At 40.4% G+C, this 24,888-nt stretch overlaps 1 pseudogene; it reads right to left on the bottom strand.

Moving 5' to 3' along the window:
- The window catches only part of LOC148511778 (protein-glutamine gamma-glutamyltransferase 6-like), a 62,490-nt pseudogene that overhangs the window by 9,043 nt on the left and 28,559 nt on the right, over positions 1 to 24,888 (bottom strand).

The raw sequence follows: 24,888 nt of genomic DNA, 5'->3' as shown, positions 1-24,888 counted from the left end.
GCTGACCGACAGAGATTTCCCCTGTTCCTTCACAAGGAGGGAATGGGCAAATGTCTTCTCCCCTAGGGAGGAGGGCAGATATCGGAGCCAATAAACTAATATATCTCACAGTGTATGCGCTTGATATCTGCTGGGTGTCAGGCTGCCAGATAAAATGTCTGTTGGTCTGAAAAGCATTTTATCTGGCAGTGTATGCACACTATAACATAATGTAGACTTATGGGCATATTCAGTTGGGTGCAAATGCTCCAAAAATCATGCCCACGAGGTCTGCCCCCGCAGGTGCAAGATATTTGGTATTCAATGGAATGCAAGATTTACATTTTTGGGGGGCACAAAATTTATTTTGAGCACCTTCAGAGCAAGTACAGTTTTCCCCAAAATCACACAGCAGACAGAGGAGCGGCCAGAACACAGTGAGTGCCCCAGGATTCCGTGGAAGTATCTTTAATTTTCTCTACTGCGGGTTTTGGCCGCAAAAAAGTATTTTTTTTTTAAACAATGGTTTTATTGAAATGGTTTTATTCAGAAAAAAGAAAGGGGAATAAACATAGTGGGATTATTGTTATGTGTATCGCAACAAATATTTTTAAATCGAATACCATGGGTATTGGGAGTGTGCATAGCTAGGTAATTCAAAATTCGTTGCAAAGTCCTTGTAAATTTCTGCAGCCAAAATCCTGCACCCTATTGAATATGAACCTTAGATTGACATTCAGTACTTAGATGGACACAGACAGCATGACAATGGGGCTGATTCTGAGTTCGAGGCAACACAAAAAATGCATGTAATTTATATCTGGAACAAGCCATATTGCCATGCAAGGGGTGAAAATAAATTTTTTAATGTCAGAAGAGAACTGTTGGGCGCATCACAGGAGGGTGGCACTGCAGGAGATCGGAGGTGGAGCTGCCCATCAGAGATTTTGGACAAGTCCTGCCTCCCCTCCTGCAGCAGATACAGCTTCCTTAGATTGAAATTGAGTACTTAGATGGACACAGACAGCATGACAATGGGGCTGATTCTGAGTTCGAGGCAACACAAAAAATGCATGTAATTTATATCTGAAACAAGCCATATTGCCATGCAAGGGGTGAAAATAAATTTTTTAATGTCAGAAGAGAACTGTTGGGCGCATCACAGGAGGGTGGCACTGCAGGAGATCGGAGGTGGAGCTGCCCATCAGAGATTTTGGACAAGTCCTGCCTCCCCTCCTGCAGCAGACACAGCTTCCAGAGAAGTACAGCTTACAGTACCCTGCAACAGCCAGAAATTTGTGCGGAATCAGCATGATTTACCACCGGCCGCATGGCCAGAGTTTCTAATCCCGACAGTGGAAGCCCGGCAGGGGTGAAGATCCCGAAGCTACAAAGGTAAGTATTAACTAACCTATTTTTACTCCCTAACCATCCTTTAGGGATGCCTAACCCTAAACCCCCTCTAAGTGCCTAAACCTAAGCCCCCCCTTCCCCGCAGTCTAACCCTAAGTATCCCGGGTGAGAGCCTAACTCTAACCTCCCCCTGGGGGTGCCTAACACTATCCCCCCCTTCCCCTAGCCTAACCCTAACCTCCTGGGTGGTGCCTAACCTTAAGTCCCCCCTGGGAGCCAGTAACCTAACCCTCTCCCCCCCGTAGATGTTCGCGCCCGGCGCCCGGCTCACCTTCGATCGGTAAGCCGAGTGTCAGGCTCCCGGCGTAGGTCTAATTTCGTCAGTCGGCTTCCCAACTGCTGCCCTGTGCTGCCCACCTGTGAGTCTTGGTGCTGCAGCTCAGGACTAGGAGATTTACACAGCCAGTTACGGATTCCCTTTCACAATGCACCTCACTCCCTAATCAGTATCAATCGGATGACCTCATAGCTGAGACAAGCTTAAACTGGAGTTGAACTCAAATTAGGTGTCCTCTGCAAGTCTCCTCCCTAATAACTTCAGTCTAGATACTTATTATAGCATCCTGGTGGCATTAAGGATTTTAGTCCGTCCCAAGGAATTTTTTTTATAGAGAGTGCCACCTTCCTGCACCTCCAGTTTCCTAAAAGCTACACTCCTTTACCTCATCGGAAAGAGTTATCAATGCCCCAGCAGTGTCCAATTGTCAGTAGATGTATTACAGTATAAAGATTACCTTTTGGAGATCTCTCGAAAGCAACTCCTAACTTCATAAAACAAAAATCATGGTAAAATAGTGCACCAACATTGACTGTTCCAACTATTACTGTCTTGCTTATGCACTTTAAACGGTTGTCGTCTGATATACTTTTTGCTTGAATACTGTGGTGGATAATCGCTCATAGTACTTATTATAGAAATGTATAGTATAAATATAAGTTTTGATGAGGTGTTATATAGAAAATCCCCATAATCCAGGTTTTGTTTAAATTTTAACTGCTTTCTTAATTTACTAAAATTAACTGAGTTAGAGTAGCAGTTGTTTGAGACATAAATTCAAATTGTAATCTTATGTTATGCGAAGTTCAAACTGTTTTATGAAATCTTAAGTTGCAACTATGCTACTAAACAATGTGAACTTAAATCTTGGAAACCGAAGGTCTTCAGAAAATTTTAATAAAGTCAAATATATGGTACATCCTGTTGTCGATTAACGGGTCTGATTACTGGAAAGGTTGGCTTCTCGAAATTGTCATCCTCAAAGAAGCAATCAAAATTCATCAAAAGATCAACTGTACCACTTCCGGTGAGTATCCTACCGCACACTCTTTGCCTGACATCTTACACTCCTCATTTAGAGAAAACATTTGGCCAAGTTGATGTGATAAGCTGTGCAATGCACATTATGCATAGTGGAAACAACATAAGTGCTGTTGTATGATGTTACAATAAAGCTATAGTACTATCCACCCATTCATTAGAACCATGATGTATACACCACTGTACCTAAAAAAAATGGCTACATACCTTGATGTTGAGCGAGGGGCTTCTCAATGTTATGACTTTGGCTAGGAGCAATTTCACTGTGTCATCTATTATACACAAAGCTGTCAATTCAACCACCTTATCATCCATCAGAGTTTTTATGTATTCGCTGTATGGGATCTTGAATGGGATTTCTTTATCTGTAATAACATTATGGACTGTTCTTAAATATCACATTATTATTTGTTTAATATAAGGATTTATCAAAAATGTTTAATGTACTACAAAAGGTGTTCTTAACCTTTTTACTCCATGACCCCAGAATATGTACATATTTCATGCACCAGTTTTCTGGTTTTAATTAATACTGTAGTGTAAATCATTTTTATTATTGCAATGTTGTCTACTTGCAATCAGCATATTATTGTTAAAGAACTAAATAATAACTAGTGGAATTTAGTCCCTACCTACCGGACCTATGTTACCGTTTTTGAGAAAAATTATTTTTTATTTCTTTGTCTGCTCATGACTATGATGCATTTTTACATGAGTATGTGACACCCATACAAAATACATGATAATTATGAAGGAGTGAGAAGGTTTTTAAAGGGCACCATATTTCAAATATAGTTTTGTTTTTTAAAAGCACAGTTTACATCACCCACAAATGCCACCATCATAAGAGAACAAATATCAATCCTCTCTTAGGCTGCAATGCACCATAACAGAGTGTGGATGATTAGGAGACAGTTTAGGATACATCATAAAATTCCTGATTTGGAAATCATGACATTTTGGTCATGGACCCACTACACCCAAGCCACTTCCACTTAGCTCTTTATACTACATGGTGTTCATACTCCAAATTGCTAAGAATCACCCCTTCTGCCAATAGAAATCTGGACTAAAATAATTGCCGCTTTAAAATGATAAGAACATTCGTATGTATTCCTGCAGCGGCACAAGTTCGCACCCTAGTACATAAGTCCCAGAAGCTTGAATGATAAGTATGTTTTTTTTAATATAGCTACTCCCCATAAACTTCTGGTTGAACTATTTACTTTAGGATTTACTCACTCCATTTGTTTTTTGTTCTGCTTTTTGTTTTTTTCACTGTGAAACAAGTCAGTTGTCTCTTAGTACAGTCTAAGTGTATCTCATAAAGAAGATCAGTTAGTGATTATAGATAGACCAAGAGACGTCTCCAGTTCTGCATGGGTTTTCTAGAGACGCAGTGGATCTATACACATAAGTATTTTAAATCAATAAGACAGAGGGAAAAAAAATCTTGATAGGTAAATGTAAATTATTTGCAATTTTGTAACATCTATTAATTGTTCAAAAAACTGTTGTAATTAATCTTATTAATATCAAGCAATACTGTCTGCAAAATTAAGTTACCTTCATTAGAATCCACAGAGACAGATTTGGTGTCACTCAAAATGTTCCTCATTAGTTGTCTGGTATAACCAGTTGTGTTGGCATTAAAATGAATCACTATGTTCTTGGTGGCTGATGTTGTGTTGGAGAGGACCAATATTGCATTAATATCTTGGCCAACCAGTGGTGCATCTATTTCTTTGTACTTTCCAGATATGCTCTGTCTAGTGACAGGATTTGCTCTTGACGTCCTAACTAGCATGTTTGTCTCTCTCATGCCTAGTTCATCTTCACCCGCAATAGTTCTCCATCCAAATAGTTGGGAGAGGGCATTGTGGAACACTTGTCTCTCCTTGACAGTGCCTTTCCCAAACATAAAGAGAATGCATTGGAAAACAAAGTTACTGCAACTAAAACAAATTAAATAACTTTAAATATACAAGACATGATCTAGTCCTAGAGGATGCTGCAGATTAAGCACCTGTGTCCAAATCACCACCAGTCTTATGGGCCTTGGGGGACGATTCTGAGTTACACGCAAAGTGGCTGTATATACAGGCAGCTTCAGAAGCCACATTTACAACCTTATGCTAATGCGAGATTATGTTCAACCAATGTGAGGATCCATGCCGCCCATTGATATTACACCAATTGCTTTTAATGTCATCATTAGTATCTGCACTTGCACCAGGCCCATGCTAGGTGCAGGAGATCCGCCAGAAACAGGCTTCCCTTCCCCATACACATGACTCAGAATCACTTGGAGTCTTAGATACACACCCAGGACACTCCAATGACACTCTTACAAGTCAGGGCAGTTCTGTGCAATCACATTGTCAATGGCCAGTTCCCACCCTTTAATGCCCAACTTCACAGAAAGACAGATCCGTCTGACTCTGAATAGTATAGACTTGGGCAAATATCAGGGGTGTCTTAAGAGAGGAGGGGGCCCGTGTGCATTCTTCGTGCAGGACCCCCTCCTCTCTCCCTGGCGGCCAGTAGGCGACTGACGCGGCTGACCGGCCACCGCAGAAGCAGTAGACTTTGGGCACTAGAGAGTGTCCGGAGTCTACTGCGCATGCGCAGAACACAGGAGAAATGGCCGCAGCAGCCATTTTCCGGTGTTCTGTGCAATGCTGACACCCGACGCGGGACCACAGCCAGGTGAGTTTTAAATTATATGGGTGGAGGGTGTGTGGTGCGGGGCCCCCCTGGACCAGGGGGCCCATGTGCCCCGCCCATCCTGCACCCATTATAGATACGCCTCTGGCAAAAATGTGTAAATTCACATATGCAAAGACTCATCATTTGTGTATGTGCACAGATATCCATCTGATTCAGAATCAGCCCCATAATGTTAAATACAGTGTAATGCTGATAGGCTGCTAGTCCTGCAATTAAAGATCCATGATCATTTTAGGTGGCTTGTCCTTTCTGTCTTCATAGGGTTAGTTCATATTGCTATTTTTGTTAAATTTGAATATTATTGATTTCTTTTTCTTGATGTGCAATGTGTGTGTGTGTGTGTGTGTGTGTGTGTGTGTGTGTGTGTGAATCATATGCACAACTCTCTGTATATATGCCCAGATTTTATTAGCTCTTGCAGCAGCTGTTTATAATCAGTGTTGCTGCAGTCTACCAATATTTCCCTAATCATGCTAAATAACAATAATATAATGTCTGTCTCATGGATGTCTATGTGTGCTGATCCATATAGGGACTCTTGGGTCTAGCTGACTAGCAGCCTTGGTTATACCTCTGCTCACCTAGGACTACCAGAACATAGGGTAGCACTGACAGGTGGGGAGAAGTCTTAAGAACAGGATCTGGACCGGAATATGAAACTGGAATCCACAGCTATAGGAATCTGGAACTGATCATGGAGAGCTCAACCCTGTAAACTGAATCCAGGAGTCTGGAGCTAGAACTCATTACTGGGAACACAGAGAGATATAGCCATTGTAAACTCTGAACCGAAGTAAGCTAAAAACTGGAAACAGAACTGAGACCTAGTATAAGGAACTCAGGACTACTAGCTGAAACAGGCACACAAACCTGGAACCTACACACTGATACACTGAACATGAACTGGAACCTGAGACTCAGATCTAGCCTCTGGCAACTAGACACTCAGAACAGTGAAACCAGTCACCCACAGCCAAGAGTGTGCTAGCAGATGAATCTGATATAATGGTGCTTGCAGCGAAAAGGACACTTTGAATAAACAAAGCACTTGCTGAGAATCAGGCACTTTGGAGAATGCAGAGTTCTTGCTAATAAACAGGCACTTTTTAGAATGCAGAATACTTGTTGTGCAACAGACACTTTGAAGAATTCAGAGTGTTTACTGTGAAACAGGCACTTTGGATAATGCAGAGTACTTGCTGTGAAACACAAGAACAGAGCTGGAAACAACTGAAGCCCTGAGCCAGGGTACTATCCCCATTAGAAGAAAGTGAGTTGTTCTGCAATGGGCTGATCTCGGGAGGCAGTTTAAATTTAGTACTCCTGGTGTCTATTGGGTGAACAGATCATAAGAGCGCAGCTGCTGGAATTCAGTTGACCTGAGAGAATCACATTAGAGAATCCAATATGGCTGCACAGATGCAGCCGAACTGTATGTCTATTATTGGTGACACAGTGCTCAGGAATGCAAGGCCATAGAGAACTACCGGGCCCTGGTATTTTGGGGGGCATGGCCCAATGTAAGGAGGCCACGTCTCCTTACAAAAAATAGAAAAAATATTATTTGCTGAGCAGTGGGATGCCATGTGCCCCTCAGCCAGGGGCAAATCTAGAAGGAGGGAGATCAGAGTGTTTATTCCACCCTGTACAGCCAGGGGAGACTGCTGCTGACCAGTGGCAGCAGCCTCTCTGGACACACTGCAGCCCAGCAACACACAACAGCGTGTGCAGGGCTGGGGAGACACAGGCTGCTGCCATAGATATGAAAAGGGGGGACAGGCGGCAGACCCATGCCCCCGCCAGGCCCCTTCATCAAGCCCAGCCTGGGTAATTAGTACCAACCCCCTCAGCGCCTCTTCAGGGTTGCTGAAGACAAACCAGGAGATGCACGGACAGCCATGAGATGGCATCGTCGGATAAGATATTTGGGGCTAAGACCCTGATGTGTAACAGTCTGATTGTTCCCAATTCTAAAGTGCTGCTAAATATGCTGGTGATTAACTACATGCTAATAAATAATACAGGGGAGGTTTAACAGAGCCTGTGTGGTCTCCATGATGGTCCCCCCTCTCTTGCCCATGCATTTCCTGAGTATACTCTGGTATTGTGCTAGAGTTTCAGTGTTGACCGAAAAGTAAGTATAGTCAATAGAAAATACTTTTTTATTTTTAATAAGGAATAACCATAATGAAAAACAGATGCTCTGATCAATACCTCACCCATCAAAATTCCAAGAAGGTTAACAATAAGGAAATTATTTTGCCTAAATTTATGTGCACTGTGTATATATATATATATATATATATATATATATATATATATATAGATCCACGGCGGGCAGTTTATATTTATATACACAGACCAGTTTTATTGCTGGGTCCCGGGAGGTATAAAGGTGTTGGACATTTAAAACTCATGATTAGTGTGGCTAATTGAAAGCATTGAATGAGAGTACGGAGCTTTGAGGACGGATATTGATTGTTCATGTTGTAAAAACTGTGGTGAATTCCACTTTACAAGGTACACCTCCACCACATAGAAGGTGAATTAACTGGTGAAGGGTATCTTGGTCATTGTACGATATTGCACTTGGAGGCGTCCTTTTCCACTTTTTGTTTTGTAGAATTTAAGCTGTTGGAACCACAGTGGATGGGAGAAGGAGCTGCCACCTTGGATGTTTGGGGAGTGCTTCACTTGAGGAAAAGACTTTAAGTGACATTATTGAAGGACTTAGCACCGTATACCACCCCTTTCTTGCATATATATATATATTGTATATAAAATTAAATATGACAATCTTTTAACACATTGCACCTTTGGAAAGAGTCTCTGTGCCAGTGTTTCTTATTTCATACCATGAGTTGCGCACATGAAAAATTGTACGTAGAGAGAGAGAGAGGGAGGGAGGGAGAGAGAGAGAGATTGATTCTTCATGCTACATAGAGTTATGGGGGAGGTGCTAGATGGCACCTTATTAGACCACTCCCATTCTTTCAGTGGGGTGCAGTTAGGGGTAATCAGTGCTACTGACATTGTGTTGTGCAGTTTAGCTGAAGACTTGTGAGATATATACAGTGTAATCTTTTAGGTCGTAAACTTGTTTGGAAGCGCCATTTTTACTTACTGCTAATTTACATGCCCTTGTGTCATTTTTTTGTATTGTGATCCCCTCAATGTACATTGCTATGCTGAATGTTATCACTTTATAAATGAAAAGCAATAATAATAGTATGTGTGTGGGGTAGTTTTAGAATAACCACACAGTATAACGTCTTACCTTCTTTATATTTATAATTCAAAGTTATATCAAAACGATCATTGGTGCCAACAGCCTTTGTACTGGTAAACTTCCCAATCAAATTAGTGTTGGTTTCAACTAATTCGTAAGAGCCTTCTTCATCATTGTATATCCAGGACATTAAGTCTGCGTTTACCTCAGAGTATACAAAAGGGCCATCATACTTTAGATGAATGTCTCCTTCTTTGACAGCTTTTACTGAGGTAGGTCCAAGCTTGTAAATCCCTAGCAACAAATAGAATTTACAGTCGAGGGTTAACATTTATTTGATATAAAAGAAGCAGGTTATTTGGACAACTGAAAAAAAAGTGAAGACCTGCAATTGTCAGCTACTTTGCTAGCATACAGTATTTCTAGCTGCACATTCACTTCATGGCCTTTGGAAATGCCCCCTATAAAATTGATATATGCCGAACTTTGACAGTCAGAGGATAACCCCAAAAACTTACACTTATGAAAACAGACCCCAAATTTGATGTCCCCAAAACTGCATCTTTGCGCCAGGATTCTGATGGCAAAAACAAAAAATAATAATATAGGGCACTCAATGCTTAGTAAAAAGTTACCAAATATATAAATACTGTATAAATGAAAAATATTTAAGAAAGAACCTGTTTATAAAACTAATAGTAATAAATCCATGGAAAAACATATATTAAGTTTAGTTAATATTAAAAGATCATTGAATTCACACTTCAAATCATCTACTATATAAAAGTAAAAATTTGTCCTTCTGTTTTTCAGACTAAAAAAAATTTGAAATCGAAATTAATTACTGTTAATTTGTAATTAATGAAAAAAAACACAATTTTTGCATAGCATTTGCCCTCTACAGGTCAGGTACGGAATTACAAAAGGATTTAGCTTATCTACTATTTTTCTTTTCTATCTTCTCTACTAAATCGAAATTAATTACTGTTAAGTTTTAATTAATTAATAACCACAATTTTTGCATAGCATTCGCCCTCTAAAGGTCAGGTATGGAATTAGAAAAGGATTTAGCTTATCTACAATTTTTTCTTTTCTATCTTCTATACTATATAAAAGCAAAAATTTGTCCTTCTGTTCTTCTGTCTTTCTATACAAATCCACAGTTTACAAGTGAAGATCGTGACATTTTACACACAAGCATATTAAAACACGGAGGAGGCAACTAAACATTTTTTAAATGGAAATTAACTACTGTTAATTTTTTATTAATTAAAAAAACACAATTTTTGCTGGACACTCATTGTGGGGCCTCATGGCATATGGGTAGGGAATCGGAGCAAGCATTTTCTGTTTTGTCATGATCTTAATGTTTATTATTGAAGAGAGCTTTATCAGGCTTTGCCAGCATTCTCAGCTCTCTGACTATACCAAATTTTGCAACAACATTCATTTCTTTCTTCCAACTGTGTCAAAATGATGACTTTGCAAGGACCCTGATGCACTGTGAGCTGCCAAAATATTACACATGGAATGCTTCTCCAAAAGTTTTTCTGCACAGAAAACAGGGAGTCACTGTAGATGGTCATCCTTGCATCAGAGCAACAGAAGCTCTTGGCCGTGTTTACACTGTACATCCTACAAATTTTTAATGCTTCTATCTCCAAAGTTTGCTTTACACCATTACAGGTCCTACTTCCTTCGAAGACCTTAGGACTGTTGATGGGGAAGTTTGTCACACTGTTCATGAGGCCTGTCTAAGGAGAGGTTGGTTGGAGGATGATGTGTAAGCAAACATTTTTAAAATCCCGAGAAATGCCGGGTACTCCAGCTAGTATTTAATAAAATCATGTTTAGTCCCAGTTGTTCCACCTATAATGACCAATCATTTATCAGGCACAAAAAGTGTCTCCTGATAATACAAAGGGGCTGATTCTGAGTCGCACAGATCTGTGTGTTCAGAGGCAAACAGTGAGTTTTTTTATACAGCATATGTGCGAATGCAAATGCAACTTGGGTTTACTTGTCTTACGTGAAATTGGGCATTTTGGGGTGGGAAATGGGTGGTGACAGTGCAATCACATGTAACTAGCCTGACACGTGGGAGTGTCATGGGAGTGTTGTGTGCGTGTACCAAAAGCTCTGTACTGTATGATTGTCAGTCATGCGTACTAGGTAGGGAGGCCTGTTTCTAACATATCTTACACCGAATGATGACTGTTGCAACGACCAAAATCATTGAACCAGGGTCCATAATAACCGGATGTATAGAAGGTCAACATCTGACATCTGGAAGGGAAAGTTTTCACCCTCACCTGTAATGGCAGCTGTATTTACTGTACGAGCAATCAATTGGCTGCCAAAGACAGCTGTATAGATAACATAACTCTTGAGTCCATGGTTACCTGGGTGCGGTAGTGAGTGCTTACATTTATGAAAGGGTTAAATTATTTAATTTGGCAAAAAAATGTTTTAATTCTTTTTGCATAAAGATGAAAAAGTTTTGCACTCACGCACCTAATCCATACTCTACTTAGTGTCTACAATCCATTAAAACTGCACAAAGTAGGATCGTGACACCACAAGACTTAACTTTTGTGTAATGACCCTTACTGTTTCCCAATGCAAATTTTTCAAACACATCTATTCGATAGGTGATATATCAGGTGATAAGGAAAATCCTTGTAGGACACATTCTTAATGTTGACAAAACACAGGCCAATCCTGTAATCGGAATAATAAAAGGGAACGGGGAAATGGGAAACTTCTGCACTAGTAGATATATAGTTAAATCTTAAACCAAATAGGGAAAAAGAGAAAATACCCTAAATTACAAATCACCAATTATATTATTGATAGAATAATAGGGTGTGCTGCCTAGGGACACTAAACAAATGCATAGGAAAAAAGAGAGAACAAGAATGTCCTCTTTGTTGGCGCACTAATGATTCCTTTATAAAATATAACTTTTATTCAAATATTTAAAAAGCAAAACTAAAGTGAAATGAAATATAGTATCAATGATTCCGTACCAAACTAAAATGTATAGTGAATTGTATGTGTCTCTGTAAGCATTACAAGTCATGAATCATATATATCCACCTGAAAATACACCATCTATTAATAAAATAATTCTATATTGCCGCTGGGAGAGCAAAGAATGTTTTTCATCCACATAAAGCGAAATAAATGCTATGTTGCATAAACAAAATTAATTATTCACTGGAGCAGTATATGTGATTACTAATTAATGAAATATTGTAATTAAGTATTCCTTAAACCCGAAATTGGGTCAGAGTATATCACATATAGAATACATCTCTTATAGGTTTAAAAACCTTGTATATACTATTACTGCCGGAATATTAGTTAATTGGAGACTGGTAAGTATTTCTCTATGTGAGCTCTAGTATAGCAGTTCAAATACTGCAACAGTTGCAATTGCTCAATAGTTGGAAGAAACACTGTTGTAAACAATGTTGCAATAAATTTGCCTGTCTGTATCTGCTAGGACATCATAAGGAAGCCTTAATTATAATGCTGAAAATGTTTTATAAGCATCAGATCATATATATAGCCTCACTCATGGATTTATAATTGCCCAATATATTAGTGTAGTTTGGTGAAGGGGACTATTTTACCGTAATAAATCCTTTATGATTATTTTACAGCAATGATCCAGTCCAATTAATTAATTTAGACAAATCTACCTACAGAAGGCCCATATACTGCGAACATATATAAGAACCAGCAGTCAGCATTTATCAATTACTAAATGCTGTAAGTGTGTATATTGGGAACAACGGCTACATTCACAATTTAAATATTAGTATGTGAAATAAACACAATAAAAAATAATAACTATTGTAGCAATAATCCTGCTTAGTTCACTGAGAATGTCAGCTCTCTCTAATAATCACGTGTAGAGATCATATGTATATACATTGATCCGCATTCAGCACTTATATATGTGGCTTAAATAGGTGAAACACTTATAATTAGATTTCAACAGTGGTCCTGTCGGATTGATTAACACAGACAGGTCTCACTATAGTAGCTCACATGAGGAGAATGTATGAGTAAAGTGATCAACATACATCGATTACTGAATGCTGTGAATATATGGGTGGAAAAAAGGCAGTTACGTTCACCAATAACATATTTATATATAAATAATTGTTTAAGATAAGTAATAGGTATTGCTCCTGCCTATTGCGTCGGCGGGTAGAGAGTAGTTTTTACTACTCAGTACTGTGTCCTCGTGCTTATGCATATTTAAATGGCGAATGTAGCCATTTTCCACCTACACCCAAGCCGCACATTAAGATAGTGACGAACGCTGAATTATGCACTCACACATGAGTTACTATTAGGGAGAGCTGCCGTTATTAGCGCAATGGGCAGGAGCAATACCTATTACTTATCTTAAACAATTATTTATATATAAATATGTTATTGGTGAATGTAACTGCCTTTTTTCCACCCATATATTCACAGCATTCAGTAATCGATGTATGTTGATCACTTTACTCATACATTCTCCTCATGTGAGCTACTATAGTGAGACCTGTCTGTGTTAATCAATCCGACAGGACCACTGTTGAAATCTAATTATAAGTGTTTCACCTATTTAAGCCACATATATAAGTGCTGAATGCGGATCAATGTATATACATATGATCTCTACACGTGATTATTAGAGAGAGCTGACATTCTCAGTGAACTAAGCAGGATTATTGCTACAATAGTTATTATTTTTTATTGTGTTTATTTCACATACTAATATTTAAATTGTGAAGGAAGCCGTTGTTCCCAATTTACACACTTACAGCATTTAGTAATTGATAAATGCTGACTGCTGGTTCTTATATATGTTCGCAGTATATGCGCCTTCTGTAGGTAGATTTGTCTACATTAATTAATTGGACTGGATCATTGCTGTAATATAATCATAAAGGATTTATTACGGTAAAATAGTCCCCTTCACCAAACTACACTAATATATTGGGCAATTATAAATCCATGAGTGAGGCTATATATATGATCTGATGCTTATAAAACATTTTCAGCATTATAATTAAGGCTTCCTTATGATGTCCTAGCAGATACAGACAGGCAAATTTATTGCAACATTGTTTACAACAGTGTTTCTTCCAACTATTGAGCAATTGCAACTGTTGCAGTATTTGAACTGCTATACTAGAGCTCACATAGAGAAATACTTACCAGTCTCCAATTAACTAATATTCCGGCAGTAATAGTATATACAAGGTTTTTAAACCTATAAGAGATGTATTCTATATGTGATATAATCTGACCCAATTTCGGGTTTAAGGAATACTTAATTACAATATTTCATTAATTAGTAATCACATATACTGCTCCAGTGAATAATTAAGTTTGTTTATGCAACATAGCATTTATTTCGCTTTATGTGGATGAAAAACATTCTTTGCTCTCCCAGCGGCAATATAGAATTATTTTATTAATAGATGGTGTATTTTCAGGTGGATATATATGATTCATGACTTGTAATGCTTACAGAGACACATACAATTCACTATACATTTTAGTTTGGTATGGAATGATTGATACCATATTTCATTTCACTTTAGTTTTGCTTTTTAAATATTTGAATAAAAGTTATATTTTATAAAGGATTCATTAGTGCGCCAACAAAGAGGACATTCTTGTTCTCTCTTTTTTCCTATGCAATTCTGTAATCGGCCTGAGCACTAGGTTCACTGTCTACTTTGCCCAATAATTGATATTTAGTGCACTATATTGCCATTTGTGCCCCCCTAGAAAATGAGCCCAATGACTGTGTCATATTCAAGTATACCTGTAGATCTGGCTGGCCAATGGGTGTGATCATATGCTGACTGAGTGGATAGATGCACACATACCAAACTGGAGTAAAATCAAGGATAGGATAGTGCACTGCATGGTACGATAGTCTAATATATAAACATTTAACAGCATAAAATACTAATAACAGAACACATAAAAAAATCATACTGTAATTGATCCACGGAATTCAATTATGTATTAACTGTTATAGTATGATTATCTACTATTCTCAAAATGTGGTATAGTACTGGACCGACAGAAAGAAACACTAGACAAAATAAATTAAAATAAATGCTAGTAAACAAACTAATATTTATTAATAATAAAACATAATAGATACATATAAAAAAGGAACTATTTATGTGTCTGGTATATGTGTTTTATTTTAAACAAATATTAATTTGACTACCAGCACACTCCAACTTTTTTTTTTTTTAAATATCTACACATGACCTCTTTGTGTGTTTCATTGTTTTCTGATTTATTGGTAAACCAACCTTCACTTCTCTCTTGTGGCATTGCATCCAAAACTTGCCATCCATCATAAAATGATCCAATATCATCTCTGGTGAACCAAGCTTCAACCCATACATGAAAATTCCTAGACAAAAGAGCAAAACATTCTAATGCCAACACTTCCTGGGAGTTTACATAGAATAATAATAGTGGTATATCTTTGTTCCGTTACCCTTAAAAGACAGTTGTAAACTTGTAATGGTTGTAAACAAAATCGTCCACGAACTATAAATATTAAACTATTTTGCTATACAGTCTATGCATTGAAATAAAAAAATAATGTGTTTTGGAAGCGATTTATGTTCTGTATAATTCTGCTTGCTGACTACAACAAAAGTACTCCCATGACAAAATATAATGCTTGATTAAGGGATCTATTTAACTAAATATAGCGATAGAAGAGAATTGCTGTCAATGCATATTGCCAGATGACTGGCAAACAGCAGTGAGTGTGTCGGGGATGTGATGGTGTCAGGGTCTGCGTCTTAAGACACAGGGCCTGATTCAGAGCCGCTCGTAAGCGGCCGCTCGTTCGCTCTGAGCGATGTTCGCACAACTGCGCATGCGTATGGGTCATAATGCACATGCGCAAACCAGTCATTGCGGTCGGAAATCGAGCGCTCGCAAAACAGCAAGGGGCTGCTAATTTGATTGACAGAATGTACCATTTGTGGGTGGTAGCAGGGGAAGGTGCTTGAAAACGGGGGAGTGGAGATCCGAACGCAGGCGTTCCTAACAGTAAAAAGGGTGTTTAATGGGAGTGCATAATTAGTAAAGGAGCGTCATCGACCACGGCACTTGGTTGTCTTTTAGCCTGAACTGCTCGCAGTGACTGCGGTAGGAAAAACCTACCACAAGCACTGCGAGCAGTTCAGATGCCTTTCGATGTACCCAATTAATCAAATAAATACCGGAGATAACGTGTGATGCGAACGGCAAAGGGGCGTCTTTACAAAATAGCGAGCGCATTTTTCGTTCGCTCGCTCAGACATAGAGGCATCAACAAACCGCAATGAGCGAGCGCACAATTTAAATAGCCGGCCCCGTTTTTTGAACGACCGTCCGCAAATAGCATCCGGGTCTGAATCAGGCCCACAATTCCACTGACACCTGCGGCCATAGGTCCACGGATAATCTGTGCCTGCCTTAGACAGGTGCAATATCCGATGGTGCAACTGATGGGTTCGCCAATAGTGCGTCTTTGTACGAACATCAGTGGATTTGCACTGCAGCCAGTGGAAGTCTCAATAGCATGTGTCTACCTTTGAATCAGTCACATCATCTCTTGCTGTAGTACTAACTTTAGGACATCGCCCCTGCTACCTGCTGTGTTCAAAGTGGACCTTCTCTTCTCCTTTCCTGGTGTCAGGTCAGTGCCCATTATATTGTGCAACTTTGACAGAGATTTGTGACAGGCAGGACCCTGAAACATGATGTGGGACATGGACTGTAGCTATCACATTTGTTCCTCATCTGCCCATCTAACACAGTGCATCTCTGGCCACTGTACAGCTGAGATATTCCCTCCTGCTCCTTTGCCAGGCTTACCCAGTGACACCAGTGATAATACACCAGATACCCTAGCCCACTCATGGAGTATCCAGGAATCCTCAGGGGGCTCATCTACTTTCCCATAATATTCAGCATCATGTGGGAATACACACATGGATAAATCACTACTATTATATTAAACAATGGAGCTCCTTGTCACATTTCAAAAATAGGCCCTTGGATTGGTCACTAATTTAATGGTACAGGTGGGCTGGCTCTGATTATATACACTTCATTGTGGCTGGTACCCTCCCACGGGACCTTATAACAAATGCTATTGATCAGTTCTAGGCTGATCTATTACCCTCTCTATTCATTAATGCTGCTGAGCTTCACTACTCAGAGTCAGAGGAGCTCAGCAAACATAGTTAATGAGTGCTGAGACAGTGCAATGACAGCTGCACTGGCAGAAGACCCATAAGGAATGTGTCCAGGGTGAGTTGCACCAAAATGTGCTACGATTTTAAACAGAAGCAACAGTGGTAATACCATGTCAGTGGCAAACGCATAATTTCTAGAGGGGGGTTTCCAAATGCTTGATTTAATAGTGAGTGTGGCCAGTCCATGAAGAGGGCATAATTAGCACTTAACCAGATTTACTATGCGTCATGCAATGTGTATTATTTGTCATAATTCCAGGACCAGCAATCACAGTAATCCATTAAATGCGGCAGTATGCCATCCTGTCTGAGCTGAATGTTTTCAGATGTAGGCATCATTCCAGAGCATTGGAGCAAGACTGGGAGTCTAGGGGAGCAGCAGAAGGGCCTAGCACTGCCCTGTGCATACAGTCAGGTCCATAAATATTGGGACATTGACAGAATTGTCATATTTTGGCCTCTATTCACAACCACAATGGCTTTGAAATGAAACAAACAAGATGTGATTTAACTACAGACTTTCAGATTTAATTTGAGGGTAATTACATCCAAATCGGGTGAACGGTGTAGGAATTACAACAGTTTCAATATGTGCCTCCCACTTTTTAAGGGGCCAAAAGTAATGGGACTATCAACTCAAAAGCTATTTCATGGATAGGTGTGGGCTATTCCCTCGTTATTTCATTATCAATTAAGCAGGTAAAAGGTCTGGAGTTGATTCTAGGTGTGACATTTGCATTTGGAATCAGTTGATGTCAACTCTCAATATGAGATCCAAAGAGCTGTCACTATCAGTGAAGCAAGCCATCATTAGGCTGAAAAATCAAAACAAACCCATCAGAGAGATAGCAAAAACATTAGGTGTGGCCAAATCAACTGTTTGGAACATTCTTAAAAAGAAAGAACGCACCGAAGAGCTCAGCAACACCAAAAGACCCGGAAGACCACGGAAAACAACTGTGGTGGATGACAGAAGAATTATTTCCCTGGTGAAGAGAAACCCCTTCACAACAGTTGGCCAAATCAAGAACACTCTCCAGGAGGTAGATGTATATGTGTCAAAGTCAACAATCAAGAGAAGACTTCACAAGAGTGAATATAGAGGGTTCACCACAAGATGTAAACCATTGGTGAGCCACAAAAACAGGAAGACCAGATTAGAGTTTGCCAAACAAAATCTAAAAAAGCCATTACAGAACAACATCCTATGGTCAGATGAGACAAAAATCAACTTGTACCATAGTGATGGGAAGAGAAGCATACGGAGAAGGAAAGGAACTGCTCATGATCCAAAACATACCACCTCATCAGTGAAGCATGGTGGTGGTAGTGTCATGGCGTGGGCATGTATGGCTGCCAATGGACCTGGTTCCCTTGTATTTATTGATGATGTGACTGCTGACAAAAGCAGCAGAATTAATTCTGAAGTCTTTCGGGCAATATTATATGCTCATATTCAGTCAAATGCTTCAGAACTCATTGGATGGCGCTTCACAGTGCAGATTGACAATAACCCGAAGCATACTGCAAAAGCAACCAAAGAGTTTTTTAAGGCTAAAAAGTGGAATGTTTTGCAATGGCCAAGTCAATCCCCTGACCTGAATCTGATTGAGCATGCATTTCACTTGATGAAGACAAAACTGAAGGGAAAATGCCCCAAGAACAAGCAGGAACTGAAGACATTTGCAGTAGAGGCCTGGCAGAGCATCACCAGGGATGAAACCCAACGTCTGGTGATGTCTATGCGTTCCAGACTTCAGGCTGTAATTGCCTGCAAAGGATTTGCAGCAAAGTATTAAAAAGTGAAAGTTAGATTTAGGATTGTTTAGTTTGTCCCATTACTTTTGGCCCCTTAAAAAGTGGGAGGCACATACAGAAACTGTTGTAATTCCTACACCGTTCACCCGATTTGGATGTAATTACCCTCAAATTAAATCTGAAAGTCTGCAGATAAAGCACATCTTGTTTGTTTCATTTCAAAGCCATTGTGGTGGTGAATAGAGGCCAAAATATGAAAATTCTGTCAATGTCCCAATATTTATGGACCTGACTGTATATGTACATGTTGGTCTCCTTATGCACTGGATAGTTTATTATTTATTATGCAGTATTAAAAATTAACTCTATTGATGGTCTATAGCAATGCACCCCTAACAATGCATGTTTTCCAGATCTAGTTGGGGCACAGGTGTATTTATTACTGGCTGACATATGCTAAAAGATCCACAGATGGTGCTGATTATTTCATTTGTGATACTGAGAAGAACAATCAGCACCAGTAAAATTATATTACTATTTCTATTGTGGTCGTGGTCTGGGCTGGAGCAGGTTTTCCAGGTGAGACCTGCCGCAAGGCCAAGAGGGCCGCCGATGTTACGGTGATGTTACCAATATTTACGCAGGTATGCATCATCGCACGCAGGTAAGAAGACGTCCTTATGCTCAGGTGATCTTTGCTAACATTAGCATATTTTTGCTGCAGCGTTGCATATGAAATCGCAGCTGCGATCACATTAGCATCCATCTCTGAATCAGGCTGCGTATGTCATATTGTGGGAGCACTACTATGGGGTATAAAATGAAGAATCACTGTGGCAAGGTGTCTCTAGAAGCAAATGTTGCTTTGGAGCCCACCAAGGTTCTAATTACGCCCTTGCTTGTACTAGCTGGCACCTTCTCTTAATTTGATCCCACAAATGAAGATGAAGTATCGAAACTCTTCTCATCCCCCTACCCCCTCTTCTCTTGATATTATACTCTTAAACAAATCTGTTGATCCCTGCCTTCTGCACCTATCCCAATTGTAACTAAAATCTGTCATCTCTCTCTCTGGTATCTTTCCATCATTATTCAATATACACTATATGTACTAGACATGAGTGGTTCGGATTGCTTGGAATCCGAACACACCTGAACTCCCGGTATCTGAGTAAATCCGAGCGGCGACTTGGGTCTTCCCACCTGACTGGGATTTCACTTTGAGGAAAAATGTCATCCTCGCGGCGTCGGATTCTTGCGGTTTTTGGATTCTATATAAGGCACTGTGTCATCTCCTTGTCAGGCACGCTGCTGTATGCTGCGCTTTACTCTGCTGTATAAGCTGTGCTGTGTCTAGACTCAGTAACAATGCTGTGCTGCTCTTAGTCAATGTGTTTAGGCCTTAGGGGGTGCATGCTGCTGTATGCTGCACTGGATTTTGCTGTATATAGGCTGTGCTGTGTCCAGAATCACAAGTGGCTGTGCTGCTCTTAATCAATGTGTATAGGGGGTGCCCGATGCTGTATACTGTGCTGTATATAGGCTGTGTTGTGTCCATCAGTAAAGACATACACGTGAATATATACAGTAAGCCCTGTGGCTCTATGCAGTTTGAATTGAGCTGCGATATCAAAAAATAAAAAAATAAAAAATATATTAAAATCTATTGTTTGTACTGTTTGGTGCACTTTATCCCAGTGTACTTTGACATGCATAAATAAGCACTGTGGCTCCACGCAGTTTGAATTGAGCTGCGACATAAAAAAAATAATTATTCTATTGTTTATACTGTTTGGTGTGCTTTACCCTAGTGCGCTTTATTGACGTATATATATAATCCCTGTGGCTCCACACAGTATGAATTAAGCTGCGACATAAAAAAAAAAAAAATTCTATTGTTTTACTATTTGGTGCACTTTATCCTAGTACACTTTTTTGATGTGCATATATAAACCCTGTGGCTCCACCCAGTTTGAATTGAGCTGCGACATCAAAAATTAAAAAAATAAATTAAATTCTATTGTTTCTACTGTTTGGTGCACTTTACCCTAGTGCGCTTTGTTGACATGCATATATAAGCCCTGTGGCTCCACACAGTTTGAATTTAGCTGTGACATAAAAAAAATAAATTAAAATCTCTTGTTTGTACTGTTTGGTGCGCTTTATCCAAGTGCGCTTTATTGTCATGCATATATAAGCCCTGTGGCTCCATGCAGCTTAAATAGAGCTGCAATATCAAAAAATCTAAATAAAATAATTAAATAAAATTCTAAGGTTTGTACTGTTTTGTGCACTTTACTCTAGTGCACTTTGTCGATGTGCATATATATAATCATGCAATGATCTGCGAATTGAATAATGGATGACGTTCAGTTTAGAGAAGAGCAACCAAATACTGTCACTGCAGCTGCTGCCACCAGTCATGATGGTGACGATAGTCCTTCAATGTCATCTACTAAAGCCGATGCTCAATGGCATAGAGGGTCTAAGTCAGGCCATCTAAAATCAAAAATACAATATATAGTGCTACAGAAAAAAACACATTTAATAAAAGGAAGGTGTGGTGCAAAAAAAACATAAAACTGCCAAAATGCCATTCACCACAGGCAGTGGTAAGGAAAGACTGAGGTCTTTGCCTTTTTTATGAGTGGTGGTTCTGCAAGTGTCAGTAAGGCATTTTCCTCTGCCTCTCATTATGATCCAAGACTATTTGACTCAGTGTGTAGAAGAGGTGTAAAAAACTGAAAACCACAAAGGCAATAGAACAAACTGTTCGTTGAGAAACAGAAATGTCACAAATACCTGAGGAGAGTGTAAGTGTGTCCACGAGTGCTGTGTGTGAGTCTGACCTTTCTAATACTGTTGTACTCACAGAGAAACCGCATTCCAAAATTTTTGCTCCCTTTGCAAATGAGGGGATAAGCAGCATAAATATAGCTGATGACATAGAAATTGAGGATGCCACGAGGAAGTGCAAGAGGATGAGGAGGATATGGGTGGAGCTTAAACCGGTGCTAATGAGGATGTTGAGGATGAGGATGTTGTTTGTCAGGCACCAGTGGAAGCAGCTCTTGGCCATTGTCATGCCTGGACATGGGACCCACATATGCACCTCTTATGTGTGGAATTATTTTTACCCAAATCCTGGCAATTGTCAAGCCATGCCATCTGTAGTGTTTGTAAAACCACGGTAAGTAGAAGTAGGAACGTTAACCATCTAGGAACTTCCTCCCTGTTACGTCATTTGCAGCAAACTCATGAACATTTTTTGACAACATCAGTAACTGGTGCTAAAAAATAAGTACAAGCAGTCCAGCATTAGCTAGCTCCCTTCTCTCAAATTCAACTATATCCCAGCACCTGCAATCTCTACCACCAACACCTTCATCCTCAATATCCACAGTAATGATCGGAGGTAGCCCTGCATCCAATTTTGTAAGGCTAGGTGACTCCTCCCCTATCCAGGATTCCTGAGAAGAATCATTCAGTGCTAGGCCTGCTGATGCTGCTGCTCTGAATGGATCTTCATCCCAGAAGGGAACCAAGAAGACTACTATTTTTTTTTTTTAAAAACTGACTTTGAAACAATCCTTTGCAAGGGCAAACAAGTATGACAGATCTCACCCAGTCACATAGCGGATCACTGATGCCATCATGGCTATGCTAGTATTTGATCTGCGTCCAATATCTGTCATTAATCCAGTGGGTTTCACACAGTTAACAAAGGTCCTGTGTCCCCAGTACCAAATTCCATCTTGGTTCCATTTTACTCGAGAAGCCATTCCACTATTGGACAAGGACATTAAAAAAAACGAATTATTGGCCTACAAAATGCCAATGTACTAAATGTCCACCTAACCACAGAAATGTGGAAAAGCAGTAGTAGGCAAACTATAGATTACATGACTGTGACAGCCTGCTGGGTGGGTGATTTGTCTTTAGCAGCAGCAGATGTATATCTAAGAAACAACGCCAGCTCATTCAGAGGCAGGCTATTCTGTGTATAACCGGCTTCACTAAGAGGCATACCGCTGACAACCTCTTAGAAAAACTAAGGTGTCCTAGCAAAAAGGCTTATCCCACTTGGTCTCTCCTCAGGACTTCTGACAATACCACCAATATTGTGAGAGCATTACAGCTGGATGAATTACCACAAGTCCCATGTTTTGCTCAAACAATCAAATTGGTGGTACAAGGTTGTTTAAAAAATGACAGGGTTGTGCAGGAGATGCTGTCTGTGGCATGAAATATTTTGGAATGTTTTTGCCATTTAGCCACAGCATGCAGGAGATTGCAGCAGCTGCAAGAACAGTTGAATTTGCCTTGCCACCAACTGAAGCAAGAGGTGGCAGCCAAGTGCATTCCACCCTTTATATGCATCAGTGGATGGATGAACAGCAAAAAGCCATCCACAGCTATACAACAAGCCATGACATTGGGAAATTGGGAATTGCTTTCCGTCTTGTGCAAGGTGCTCAAACCCTTTGAAGTAGCCACCTGTGAAGTGAGTTCAGACACAGCTAGCTTGAGTCAGGTGATTCTCCTAATTTGGAGACAGAGTGAAAAGTGATAAGGTGCCAGCCAATCAGCTCCTAACTGCCATCTCACAGGTTGCGTTTGAAAAATGACAGTTGGGAGCTGATTGGCTGGCACCTTATCACTTTTCACTCTGTCTCCTAACACTGCTTACTAAATATACCCCTCTGTCTGGTGCTGGACTGGTCATTGGAGGATCCGTCAGGTCCGTCGTCATGCCAGTCTCAGCCTTCGAGTCCTTAAGAGTCAGGTGGGTCAGGACTCCTCAGCCAGGCGAACCACTGCCTCCCATCCCGGCAGGTAAGAGCCAGGCTGTTTTCCGCGACAGGGTCTCTGACTGGGTATAGCGTCCTTCATTAGGGTTTGGATTTGGGAATGTTACATTCTCCACTCCCACTAAAACAAAAACAAAAAAAGTGCAATAAATACCAGGCTAGAATAGATGGCACCAATACGGGCAGCAGGCTCTCTTGTGTACTATATGGTGGCTGTGTCATATCATTGTTTTGGGTAGGGCCATCTCTTCCATTGGGCTATTTGGGCAGTTACCCAAGGTCCCTAAGCTTCAAGGGGCCCGCCGGCCACCCTGCAGCCGCGGCCAGATGGCAAATGTTTTTTTTTTTGTAAGCACTGTGCTCCGATCCGCCAAAACACCCCCCCCCGGTGATGAGCGATCATCCCCTGCGGATGATGAGTACTCGCTGCCATTACACTGTCCTGTCCACTACATCCACCAGCGCCAATCAGGCAGAGTTTCACTGAGAGACGACTGCTGACTGGTTGCCTTGATGTGCGAGCCACAGCAGCTCCGCCCAGGCCAGCTGCTGCTGGCTCCTTCGAGTGTTCCGCTCAGCCACTGCCACCACCTCCTCGTAGTGACTCTGGGATCCATTTACTAAGCAGTGTTAGGAGTCAGAGTGAATAGTGATAAGGTAACAGCCAAACAGCTCTTAACTGTCATCTCACAGGCTGCGTTTGAAAAATGACAGTTGGGAGCTGATTGGCTGGCACCTTATCACTTTTCACTCTGTCTCCTATCACTGCTTAGTAAATAGACCCCTCTGTCTGGTGCTGGACTGGTCACTGGAGGATCCGTCATTTCCGTTGTCGTGCCAGTCTCAGCCTTCGAGTCCTTAAGAGTCAGGTGGGTCAGGACTCCTCTGCCAGGCGAGCCACTGCCTCCTGACCCGGCAGGTAAGAGCCAGGCTGTTTTCCACGACAGGGTCTCTGTCTGGGCATTGCATCCTTCCTTAGGGTTTGGATTTGGGAATGGATGTTACATTCTCCACTCCCACTAAAAAAAAAAAAAGTGCAATAAATACCAGGCTAGAATAGATGGCACCAATACGGGCAGCAGGCTCTCTTGTGTACTATATGGTGGCTGTGTCATATCATTGTTCTGGGCAGCATATGTACTGTAGGTAGTTAGTAATGTGCATAATTATTGTGTCATACCGAATATTATATATATATCTCCTTTTACTAATTAAATTTTTTTTTTCCCGGTGAATGGGCGGGTAGGGGCCCCAGTGCTTTGCTTTGCCCAGGGCCCACACTGCTGTTAAGACAGCCCTGACTATATCAGCAGTGCCATAGACACTCTGGTGTGAGTGTAGGGTAGGGTGCAACCT

This window comes from Taudactylus pleione, unplaced genomic scaffold (genome assembly GCF_031769625.1).
Source record: "Taudactylus pleione unplaced genomic scaffold, aTauple2 ptg000290l, whole genome shotgun sequence".
Classification (NCBI taxonomy): Eukaryota; Metazoa; Chordata; class Amphibia; order Anura; family Myobatrachidae; genus Taudactylus; species Taudactylus pleione.
This window is presented reverse-complemented; position numbering and strand designations above follow the sequence as displayed.